The 12,868-nt window shown below is 44.3% G+C and overlaps 1 long non-coding RNA gene across 5 annotated transcripts in view; it reads right to left on the reverse strand.

Annotated features, from left to right (window-relative positions):
- The window catches only part of LOC116242936 (uncharacterized), a 190,037-nt gene that overhangs the window by 88,035 nt on the left and 89,134 nt on the right, over window positions 1–12,868 (reverse strand). For all 5 annotated transcript variants that reach the window (XR_016466742.1, XR_016466743.1, XR_016466741.1 and 2 more), the window contains one exon: window positions 6,686–6,767. This is a non-coding gene — a long non-coding RNA (uncharacterized LOC116242936). The remainder of the gene's footprint in view (window positions 1–6,685; window positions 6,768–12,868) is intronic.

Below are 12,868 nucleotides of genomic sequence, written 5' to 3' on the forward strand. Positions count from 1 at the left end.
ACACAGCTGAAGGGCTGGAACAGCTCCTTTTACTGAACATCTGGACTTACACATATAAACTACTCAACACTCTCATCCAGAATTACAGAGTCTTTCATATCTTATCTCTCAAAAGCCACTTATCGGCCCACGGCTTTCAGACTGCAGCCTCTCCTGTCTGCCAAAGTGGAACCCGGCCATGCACAAACACAGCCATGAACAACAGCAGCCCCTCTCTCCTCTCCCACGCTGAAGGCTGCAGCTCCTCTGATCGGGGCTTGAACTTAGAGGCAGCAGGAATAGCTCCATCTACCCCACAGCCTTGGGCTGAAGGAGGAACTTTCGCAGAGTTTAACCACAGGACAACAGATCACCGGTGCAGCAATGCCTCCTTGCATCCCAGGTTGAAGAGGGTGACAAATTAATGGCGCATATTTATTTTCCATAATGGTGATGGACAACAAGGAAATATTCATAAGCAAACACTGAAGCATGTTGCTCTTGTTGCTGCAGCACTCAGAGGCATAAGGCATATCTGTAGCCTCCACGTGCTAGATGCCGTTCAAACAGAGACTGAAAAGACAGGTTTGTGCACATAAATTAAAAGTCAATAATGAGAACTAGGCTGAATTTTTGTTTAGTAAAGGTTTCTTTCTAATAAAATATCCCTTTTGTTTCTAACTCTAACAAAATGCTCAACACAAAGCTCCATTGGTGGGCTGACATTTTGCAACCCTAGTGAAGGAAGAAATCTCTCTTCCTTGGTATATCGTTGCTCTCCCTCTCCTTTCAAAGGAAAGAAAAGAGCAGAAGAGGGAATGCAGGAAAAACTTCTCAGTTTCATAACCATGAAAATACTCTGTTTCTAGCATTTATTGGGCAAAACTCTTACTCCCTCCTTCCCCGCCAAACATTTCAATTCTTTCCATGACAATTCTGAAACAAAATGGAAAATACTTCCTCCGTATCACAAGAGATGACATCACCGGATTCCACATGAAGCTAAAAACCTGTATTAACGCTAGAGAATGAGATGAAACTTCGACATTGCTGCAACAAGAACCACAGCAACCCTTCCCTTAGCAAGCAAATGGTGCTGGGGCCACGTAATATGGGAGGTGGACAAGAATGGGGCTGGAAGGAGAAAGGCAGCGACGTTACAGTGGGTAAAAACATAAGACAAACCAAGATCATTGCTCGCTCTGGACCAGCCGAGCTAACATTGTATTTCTCGGCTGTATGGACTGCACATGGGCCGTACATGTTTTTTGTTCAGTCCAAGAGAGGTCTGTCGCAAGAACAACTGTCTCTGCTGCTGTTATGAAACCAAAGTTCAGGCACAACTCTCAGCCGACGGGTCTCGTTCCAGCGGCCGATGATACAGCCCAGAGAACGAAGATAAACCAGATAATCAGGCACCCTTGGGGAAACAGTGGAAATAACATCCTTAATAGTAGTGGCAGAAGGAGAGGGTACAGGTGCCGTGCCTTCCCTTCCCCAAGCGTCCCCCAACCCACATGCACTTCGGCCCCATCAGGCAGTCCTTCTCTGGCAAAAAACATGCTTTCAGATGCTGCTGCCAAACCTCAGAAATGTATATTGCTGTTCTGGCTATGTTCAGGAGGAAGGGGAAGGGAAAGCAGTGCGCAATTTTCAACAGTTTCTCCTTGGAAAGGGGCCCCCTAATTTTCTGAAAGGGGCCATGGAGGAGGAAGGAAAAAAGAGAGAGGCTCTGTCCCACTTTAATCCCTTTTCCCAAAGTAGTTATACATGGAGAATTCATGATGGAGTTCCCCCTTTGGGCTTTGAGCCTCAAATCATTTCATAACACACAGAGCCCATCTGAAACCTTTTGATCACGTCACTTCTGAGGTCGCTGTGTTTATGGGTGTAGCCGCGCACACAGGCGGGTGGGACGGGGAGCAGAGGCACCCTGTGCTCCACACACCACGCTGATGGAGGAAAACAACCCCAAACACAACAAAATTAAAAAAAAAAAAAACAGATAAAAAAACTGAAACGACTGCAGGACAAAGAACGTTGATACGGCTGGTTTCTGTAACGAGAACTCAGCAAGTCTCCATGCTGCTGTCAGGATGGCTCTACCTGGGACCTTGTGAACGGTTATTGCACTCGACCAAACCTAGTGCGAGGACCCTCTGATTGTTCAACTGGCAATTACCCAGGCTACACAGAAGCAGGCCAAATGAAGGGCTCTGCTCGGCTCAATGGGCTGCTTTGACTTAAACAGGTCTTATTTCACCCCCCTCATAATGCAAGCTAACTTTACTCTGGGAGAACCAGGGAGTTTGGGATTTCAGCGACAACACTCTATAGACTTGATTCCCAAAAAATACTATTAATTGTTCCCGTACTTAAGTCATTTAGGATCCCACAGCTCAGCCAAAATTATTCAGCTGACCAAGAAGAGTAGAATCCTCCCTCCAGGCTAATAGGAATGAGGTGTACAAGCCAAGATTCTCAAAGGGATCAGATCTTCTTAAAATCATCAGTGTTTAGTCATATTAATAAATGCCTTCAAGGCTCTGGACCTAAACACCAATGCCCTAAAGAAAAATTAAGTGTCCAGGAAAGTTTACAAAGGTAACTGGAAGACAGCATTTCAGGGAGTCAAGCAGGGATATCAGTCCTTTGGCAAATTCCACTCACTGGTGGTTATTAAACCAGTACTTGGTTGGTTTAATTAAAATTCATGGTAAATAGATTTACTTTCTCCAGTGCTCTGTATGGACATATTTAAATGCATTTACTTCCATTTAGCTAAACTTGGTAACTAACTCTTCTAAATGTTTCCACATGGTGGCTTGGATTATTTTTTTTTTTTTCCAAACTAAATCAATTTTAAACCAATTTTCGTTACATTGGTGGTTTTGCATGTCCACAAGCCCTGCGGGCCTCTTGGATTGGAAAACTTGGCGTGAAATCCAGCCCAAAAGGCCAAGTGCTGAAACCCGATGAAAATGAAACCACCTTAATCTATAGGGGAAGCTGTCTGCCCGGGCTGTGAGCACGTTCCTGGGGCATCGGTCCTACATGGTTTGGGGGCAGACATGACCAAGACTTGCCTCTGGACACAGCCACCACTCAGCCCTCAGTAGGTCTGGGATTTGGCAGCAGTGAGCTCAAATCCTGGCTGGTGGAAAGCCCTTGAAGAATCGCCCTTGGGATAATCAAAATCTGATCAGGATCCTTTTTTATTTATTTATTTTATAAAGTGGCTTCAAGCTAACTGGAAACCTGGCCCAGGGCTTCTTCAAAACCTGGCCCAAAGCTTTCCTGCAATTCAGCCCAGGTTTACAAACTTGGCTGGTGTTAGGTTTATTGCACCTAGTTTGGGGCTTTGCTGTGAACATTTTGTGGAGATCCAGCTCTTGAAATTAACTGGGCTCTGCTGTTTTGAGCCTGGACCAGCAACCCTCATGTTCATAAACTCCACACCAATTTATTTACTGTCATGCAGAAAGTACTTGAGGGTGAGTGGCTATATTTTTAAGGGAGAAGTCACTTGTGTGCAATTAATAAATCATTTCATTAAATCCAAATGCATGAATTGATGAGACGAAGACTACTTACTGCAGAGCTTCGACTTATCAAAACAATCTTTCACACTGTTGAGGAGCCAGGTTTGCTACAGTCCTGCATCCCCACCCACGGTGTCTACAGTAAGCAAACCTCAAGAAGTCTTGGAGGAGCACCCAACATCTGAGATAGTTCAAAAATAGAGGCGATAGCTTCAGAAGAGACATTTCTCCCGAAAGATAAAAGCTGAGATATTCCACCTCCTGGTAGGTTTAGGGCAATGAAAAAAGCCAACAATACTTTTGGTTTCCCAACATTAGCACTTCTAGTACTTCTGCTGCTGTGTAAAACTAGAAAAGAATGGGTTTATTTACTGTTGAATTGGTATTTTTTCCCCCCAAAAAAACCTCAAAAATGGTGACCACTCAAAGCAGAGCCAAGCTGGCTCTTGTCAAAGGTTCAGCATGGCTCTCATTACTGAGGGGAGTGTGGTCGTGTTGCAAAGATAGTGGCTAGGGAGTCGGGCAACTGTTCTTGGCTACCCTGCTATCCCACCGTGTAACCTAGGAAAGTCACGTCTCGCCTCCACAGCTCCACGTTCCTCACTGTCCCGCGCCTCTTGGCTATTTAGGCTGCCAGCTTTATGGTCCAAAGTCTGTCTCTTACTATTCTAGCTACCACCGTAATTACAAGAACTTGATACACGCTGCTTTCCAGCACCCCTTCCCACAGAGCTTTGTTGGAGCAGCTCTCTTTGTATGCACAAACAGTGGGGCAGAGATGTGAATTAAGATTTGCTCCATGGAGGTTTCCTCACTGCCTTCTCATCGGGTCCCATGCTCACACCACACTTGGGGACATCCTCACATTTGTCACTGTTACTCTCATTCCCATGCATCATTCACATATGCGCACAGCTGGGACACCACATCAACCTCTGCCATCCCTACTTGGAACATATATGTGCTACAAGGGACAATCTGCCCCATCACCCAGAATAAAAACCCTCAGCATCCTGCCCTGAAGGAGCTGCAGCATGGCACAGCATAGTTTACCAGGGATATTCAGTGCAAAGGCAGACATGTGAAGCACGAAGAGTGTCAGCAGGAGTTACACAAAGGGAAAGAAGTGCTATAATGCTGGTGAGATGAGCCCACAAGGAACTGGCAGAGAGGGATTCAAGCTTAACTGTCTGCCACGTGCACTGGGACATACTGCCTTCTCTCTCTTATAAGGCTCTTTACATAGATACACACATATATATTAAGTATATAAAGGCTAGAACATGGAAGCGTGCATGCTAGGCAGCCAAAGCACGAGCGTATATGCATATACACATCACTTCTACAAGGGGCATGACAAGTAGTGAGGAGAAAGTAACAACATGTGCTTACAGTGTCAGTCTTGATCTAACCCACCTGAAGCCATGCCCAATTTCAACTCCTGCAGGTTAGGTCAGCACAGTAAGCTGAGATTTCATGCAGGCATGACAGGCAGATGATCACACTGAGATACTGTCTATCTCAGCTTCTTCTCAGAGCTTGGCGTCACATGTTTTATCAACAAATAACATGTCTCTACTACTGCCAGCCCTGCTGAACCACTGTAGCTGCAGACAAGCAAGCTGTGTTTGCTTCTCTTTCATTTGTCATCAACACAATAGCCAGCCAAGTCCTCATTCCAGCATCTTACATGTTGGTAACAAACAGGCAAAAAGAGAAGAAGCTGGATTTCAGCTGGCTGCACTGATGCAGAGGCATAGGTAAAGTGAAAAAAAGTCTCAATATTAAAAAAAAAAAAAATCACTGAGAAAAATATATCATAGGAAAGCAGGAGTTTGAACTAAAAAAAACCAAAAAACAAAAACAAACCACTTCAGTCTGATTCAGGTGCCCACTCAGCACTTTCTGCTCTTTAAGATAGTGCTGTATATACATGCTCTTCCTTCACCAACATACTGTCAAGTCCAGTTTGACATGAGATTTGCACCCAGTCTGGAGAGGTTCTCCCATTTATTCTCAGATAGCAGTAACCTTTTCCACTCCCCCTTACTGAAAACAGTGAGGAGAAAGCCCACATCCTCACCACATCTAGGACCATCCTGAAGTTTGGTGATACTTGTGAAGCAAACAATATTTGGAGAGTAAAGGAAAGCAGTCACTCCTTTCCTACCATTACCAGCTCATATTTTGCTGCTGTCTGATCGCAGGACAGGAGAAGGTGAGACTGCTACAGACACTGAAGTGCACATCACAGACGTAACCGTAGCACTTAATGGGCTCATTTAGCATGCAGGGGCCAGTGCATGTACAGTACAACTCAAGAATAGAAGAGGCTCAGATTTAGATGACAGCTTGGTCAAAAGGAGATCAAGAAATCTTTTATGGACGTTTGGCTTGTGCATTCAAGGGCCATTTCAGATCCGGATCAAAGCCCCTCTGTTAGCAAGGCACAGTGCTCAGGGCAGACCACGAGGGAAAAAAGCAAGGAAGGAAGATGAGAGAAACCACCAGCAGGAAGATCTCTGGACTACAACAGAATGTTGCTGAAAGGGAGGAACATTTTTGAAACACGAGCACAGAGATAAAATCTATTCTAAGGTGAGGATCAGCTAAATATTGCAAAGGCCTTTCAGCACGATCTGGACACATGCAAAGCAGTCTACATAATAAACAATGCATTTACCAATGGCCTCTTAATTTACTTCTGAACTAGAACTACATCATCTTGCAAATCTCCATCATCTGCCCTGCTCACAAACTACCCCAGCACCAGCACAGAACTCTGCAACCAGCATTCTGAGATACCCTCCAATTAGAAGCCCAGCAAAGCATGACAACGCTCACACTTCAAGGTGCTTGACCAAAAATACTCATTTCCCAACTGGGAAATGTTTCACAGGCTGCCTCAGAGCCTTGGAGCATGTGAAGCAAGGGAAGGAAGCGGAAATACAACCACAGAAGCACACAGAAGCCAACACAATCAGCCCTGGGGTTGGGGAATCCCTCCTCATACATATACACACGTATATATAACCATGCTAGTCACTGCTATGGCAACTAACACAACAAAGATATCCTTTTAAAGGCCCTGTGGTAAGGAGGAAAAATATTTTGCTATATATATCGTTGCCTATTGACGTCAAAATCATTTGAAATAAACTAACCTTTAAGCTCGGGTGGCTCCGGTCGTCATTTCTCCTCTGCAGGTACTGAAATTACGTTCACGTCACAATGAGCATCTGTTACCTTTCGTGGAAAAAAAAGTAACCAAAGAGAGCTGAGTCAGAAAGTTTTCTATCAAACAGTCTCCCACACCCTCACCAAAGGAAGACAAAATAATAAAAAACAACCTCCTAAAATCTAAGAAGGGCTGAATCCTGAGGGTGTCATTTAGTCACTCTTTGGGCAACGCCCATGCTGATGTCAGAAGGAAATTGCCAATTTTGGTAATTAGTGAAAATGAAGAACCTGGAGTCAGCTGTGACAATTTAATTCAGCTGAATATCTAAAGAGTTCACTGGAAAAAGGCAAGCTGAAAGAGCTAAGTCTGGGCTGAGTTGCAAAAATAGAATGCTCCATATGAGAGTGATTTTAGGAACTTTGCTCCCACAGCCAAGAGCTTGTAGATCAGAGCAGTTCTACCTCTGTGCATGTCTATGTATAACCCTGCACCATGGGCCTTCAGCAAGATTTGCACTCTTTGCACTAATGTCAGCAGTGCAATTATTTTTATAACGACACTAATGAATTAGCTGCTGCTATACATCCAAGAAATACAAGTGAATGGATTTAGAAGGCAGAGTGGAAGGGTGGGAATTTAGATGTTAATTTGCAGTGGTCCGCATGAATGCATCTTTGCTGAAGGAAAAACCAACAAGAACATAGCCCTGTAAGTTAAGAGGATGGATGTTGGTAGTAGTTCATACATATGAGGCATGAGGGCATCTTTGGCACTAGACAGCTCTATGATTTCTTCCTCGGTGCATAGGATCAACAAACACTGTATACCTCTCACCTCCTCCCACCATCTAGGAGATGGAAACCCACTCTATCTTGGTGCTCAAAAATCACCCACTGAGCTCCCCTTTGGAAGATCTAGGGGAGATACTTCAAGTCACTTTTGGCTTGGTGAGGATTTTAGCCAGCTTCGAGGATGCTGATCTACCTGCACATCCTACCACAACAGTGCAGAGCACAAGCTAGGCCATGTTTCTCCCACAAGTATCAGGGAATATCTCAAAGAAAAAGCATTTATGATAATTTCTTGGTAGTAAAACTCTTACTCAACACGGTGAGCTTGGGCAAACACACAAATACAGCAAAGTCACTTGAGCTCGGTGGGCTGTTATATACTATTAAGTCAACTGCAGTCCCACAGTGAACCCATTTGCAGTGTGCTACTGCATTGATTTTGGTCTGTTCCCCTTTCTCTTTTTTTGCCTTTGGTATATCAAGCTATAGTCTACAAATAATTCAAGAGTCAGCCTTATGAAGGGCAATCAGCAATTTCATATTCTTTCAGAGGCTTAGGAACTTCCCTTCTCCTCAGTCACTTGTTTTCCAAGACTCATAGAACTGCTGCAGTTCTCACCCCTCCTGCCTATCTGCCAAATTCACCTCTGAGCACAGGGAATCAGATGGTTTGAGTTACTCCTGGGCTACTGAGATGCACAGGGAGACCACTGCCAGTATTGCTGTTCTTCGGTTACACATGGTTATATGCCTCTACAACCTCCTCATGCTATTTAGCACCTAACTACAGCACATTATGGTACACATCCTAATCGTCCCACATCTGTTATTCCTCAAATTCTTCTGCAACCTCTTGTACCATCAGCCGTATCAGCCCTCCCTACAGAATGCTCCTGAAGAACTTTGCCTACAGATCTCTCTTCATGGCTCAGCCTGGACTCACAGGCACCACAGAGGAGTCCCCAGTTATCCTTCAACACCTTCCAGCCTCACTGCATACCTTCTCTCACCTAACAAACAAAAACAAGCACGCTTTTCTGAAGACCTCACCCTTTCCTCATCGGTCTATACCATATAGCTTAGGAAGCCAACATGCTAAAACTTCTACTGACTACAGACTGACTCAGCCCTGACTCATAGATGCTTTCAGAAAAGCACCTCTGACTTAGCGCCATCCCTCAGCCTTTTCCCAAAAAACATCTTTCTCCACCTCCATTCCTACCTCCTTCCTTCCTAGAAGGTTGTGTAGAAAACTACTCTCCTTGCTTCTTTCTCCTTCTATTAACACCAGGTGCCAGCCCCTCCCTCCAATCTAATCAGGTCCAGATGGGTTGTGCTCCTGTAACTACATTTTCAAAGGAGGATCCCTCCCCCCCCAGTCAAGGGCAGCTGTGAAAAGCAGGTGCATCTGAGACAGGTTTCTCTGAAGCCTATGCAAGTATGAGATGGCTGCTGTACACAAGGAAAAAAAAAAATGACAGTTGGTGGCTGAACAAAACAGTTGGATATTTTACCAAGAGTGAAGTACTAAAAATACAATAAGCTTTTATAGTACTCCATGCTCTACCTAGAAAGCTATAGGATATCTGTAGGACGAGTCAGACAGGCAGCCTTATGTCTGACAGCTGTTAGTTCTGAACTGCTTGATCTACTTGGCAGGGAGAAAAGCTAGCTCTGATACCACAGGCCAGAAATCAGAGGAATGCCTTTTTCTCTACCCACAAAGAAGAAACGTATAAGTAATATGCTCTAAAGCAGAGACTGCACAAAGAAGGCTGGCCACAAAACAACTTACAACTGAACTTGAGCTGAAGACCGAAACAGGTTGCTTTGAAGATGCCTGTTGAAGCCCCTAGTTGCAGCCCAAGAGTGGTTAAAATCCAAGAGAAAAAAAAGAAATAAAGAGGGGCTATGGGCAGGCATGGATTCAATGCAGCCATTTGTCAAGAGAATTGAAGTCGAAAAGCAATGTGGAGTTCAAAGCCAGCGTCCAGCAAAAAATGGTATGCAAAGCTGAGTGCTCTGCCAAAACAAGGCTGAACGAAGGCTTGGAGGGACAAATGCTGTAGCACAGTCCCTGTCATGTGTGCTTGGGATGGGCAGCTGCCCCACTGCCCTTGTGATCTGCCCCAAGGCATTAGTAAGGGTAGTGCTAGCTGAGACAAGCAGACAATGAGCTGCCAGCTATGGACACAGGTGTGATGTAGTATCTAAAAGATAATGGAGGTTGTGTTGCCTGAAACTGGAAATACTGTTAGCTTAGACACCAGTGCCCAGAAAACAGTGCCTTAAGCTAACAAGGGTGTACCTTTTAAAGCTGTACGCAGACTGTATGCATACATCCATACGAACTGGCTGTAATGAGGAATGCGCTGTATCAGGATCGAGATACTTATCATTCCCCTGGTTTTATTGATAGAGAACATGAAAGCAATTGAAGACCCAGATGGGTCTTTCCTTCAGTAGACAGAGAGCCTTAAATGGAGGAGACCTGAAGGTAACATGAACAGCATGCTTAGAAAAGTTCACTTTGTCTGAAGGCACAAAAAAAAAAAGGAAGGGGTAAGTTCAGTCTGAGAACCAAATGGCAGATGGAAAGACTAACTTGCTTCTCATTAGATAGAAAAAGATGGAACTCTCTGCTTGTGCACACTAAAGCATTAAATATGCTAGAGGACGATTATCCAGAAACCTTTGAGGATTTTGAGGATACAGTGTATGCTGATTCTTTTCTTGTGCTGGATGTGTCAGCAAGGTCTTGGCAGGCTGTGGGGAAAAAACACGGTGTCTATAGAATTTCAAGGTTGTCACAGATCAGTATCCTTAGTTAAATTCTGTTACAGTCATTCAGAAATGACCCCATCTCTTCTTTCATCTTAAGGGTTCTTCCAGTTTCATCTATCTGTTCCCTTGTCTTTCTTTTTGTGGTTGTCCTGCAAAGGAAAATACCAGTGTTGTGTTCCTTCCATCAGTACAGCTTCACCAGCCTGGGTCTTTGCTGTGGAGTTTTGCCAGGTATGTCACAAGGTCATGGGGTGCAATGCACTGCCATAGAAAAAAATATGTCCTGTAATGCAATGCTGAGGACCTGACATGAAGGTGAGACATTTAACCATTTCTCCAGGTTGGTTTTATGAGCTCTGCAAATCCAGGTCCTCCTGGGTGCGTGTCAGTTGAGTTGGCTAGACCTCCAGTGGATATAAGTTGCCATAGTTCCATACAAATCATCTGGAAAATGACACCACGGTTGGCAAGCTGCTAGGGTAACAAGTACACCACAGGGCAATGCCAGCTAATGCTGGCTGTGGATCTGGTCCATTAGCTATACTGGTAGTATCAGCTTATGTTAACATATTTGTGGCTCTGGTAGACCTAGAAAAAAATGACATTTCCATGCATTTGATGAGAAATGAAACATTTGATGCTTTGGTCTCAAGTTTTCTGCTGTCTTCCACAAGAAACAAAGGACAAAGTTCCACAAATGCCCTTCTCTTTTTTCCCCCTTTTGGGGCAAATACAGGAAAATGTGTTATCTGTGGAATTTCAGAGCCTGTTCTTAACGCAGAACACAGAAAACACCAGGAATAGAATTCTCCTGGAAAAACGAAGATTAAACTTTGCCCAAAGCCAAAATAACATACTGATCACTATTCATCATTCTGCTCTTCTCCTACGTATTCTATGTATTTCCAAAAGCCTTGGCGAGACTTTGAAGGGCAGGTGCACATTACAGCTTTCTCCACAGCTTCCACCAATGATACTTTCCTTTGACACTCTGTACTTCCATTTTAATGTCTGCAAAGTGGGAACAGGAGCATCTCCCTTCATGGAGGCTAGATTAAGGATTCTCAGCTCTTAAAGAAGGGCCATGCATGTTACTATAGGTGTATTCTATATCACTATTATTTACCACATGGAGGTCTGAGAGTGGTCCCTGCTCAATGTCCATCTACAAGAGATAGTATAGGCATGTGTGCTCTGCACTATAGGATACCACACAGGGTTGCCAGGTCCAGCTTACTAGGAACATATTATTTCAGTGTGGTGCTGCACACTGTGCTCACATCCCCTGGGCCCCAGCACATTTGCAAGGGGCTGGAGACCTTATGCACCACCTTATGAGCTCAGTTAACACTTGCTGTTTGGTACCAGCTGAGGATAGATGTGTGCATTGCTTTATTCTCTTCTGGTGTTTGTTCCTAAGCCAGCCCCAAGCAGACTTTGTGTTGGAGGCTGCAACAGAAGGTTTAGCAAATCACCTGTGATAGGGGACCCTTATTCTTGATCTAGAGGTGAACTGAAGACGTGAGTCTGCCAGCTCATCTGTACAACATGCTGGTGGCAGATGGTATATAAACATGTTTTCTGATTACTCAAGAAGGGAAAACAGTTGGGAAAGCAAAAGTTTCTTCTTCTTCTTTTTTTTTTTAACAAAAATTTAAGTTAATGAATGGAAAAAATCAACAAACTTCTGAAATTCTTTTTGATAAACAGGATTCTGTCTTTAAAAAAAAAAGAAGAACTTGGCAATGCTGAAGGCTGCTACTTCTCATTAGGACAAGATGATGGTATGGCAGGAATGCAGGGCAGAGGGGTGCAGATGTGTGAAAGCATTTAAGAAAAGACACCCAGGGATTAGAGAAGTGCCTGTTCCCAAAATGGGTTGATCTGAGGTAAAGGAAACCTTTGGGATAAGAAGATAGTAAACCCCCTTCCCCCCAACTTTAATAGTGGATATAAACACTTTTACGGTATTTCCACCAAACAGAAGAAGAAGGAAAAAAAAAAAAGAAAAGAAGAAAAAAAAAAGAAAAGAGTTTCTGCAACACACACATGTTCCCCATTAATTAGGAAGACTGCTGTTAACAACACGTTGCGCCAGAGCTGCCAAGAACTGTCAGACGAAGGACAGGGAAGCCCATGGCAGAGGCAGGCTGCCTCCCGGGGGGGCCAGTAGTTGAATCCCAGCTGGGCCAGTCCTGCACAGTCATGAGGTGCTGGGAACAGCAGGCAGCAGAGCTGGGGGCACAGCAGAGCACCTCCGAGCCCCAGCTCGGGTTCCTCCCCCTGCCCCTTCCAGCTACAGACATTTTCCACAGAAATGCTGGCGATGTTCGCTTTTGGTTGAGACTTCAGGACTATTTTTGGCATTTTTAAAACATGCTTAGGGGAGGCGCCTTCTACTTTTATGCACATAAAGGATCTTTATTTTTATGTATTAAGGGACATTTAAAAGGGGAGAGGAGGCAGTGCAAGAAGAAAGCTGACTTACGCTTTGATGCAACTGTAAAACAACACAAATTTATGCCTAAGCTTCTTTTCCCCTTAGCAGGCTCCAAATATACCCTTTGGTGCAACTCAGACCATCCCTAGCA

The sequence above is a fragment of the Phasianus colchicus genome, chromosome 5, assembly GCF_987193195.1.
Source record: "Phasianus colchicus chromosome 5, bPhaCol1.hap1.1, whole genome shotgun sequence".
NCBI lineage: Eukaryota > Metazoa > Chordata > Aves > Galliformes > Phasianidae > Phasianus > Phasianus colchicus.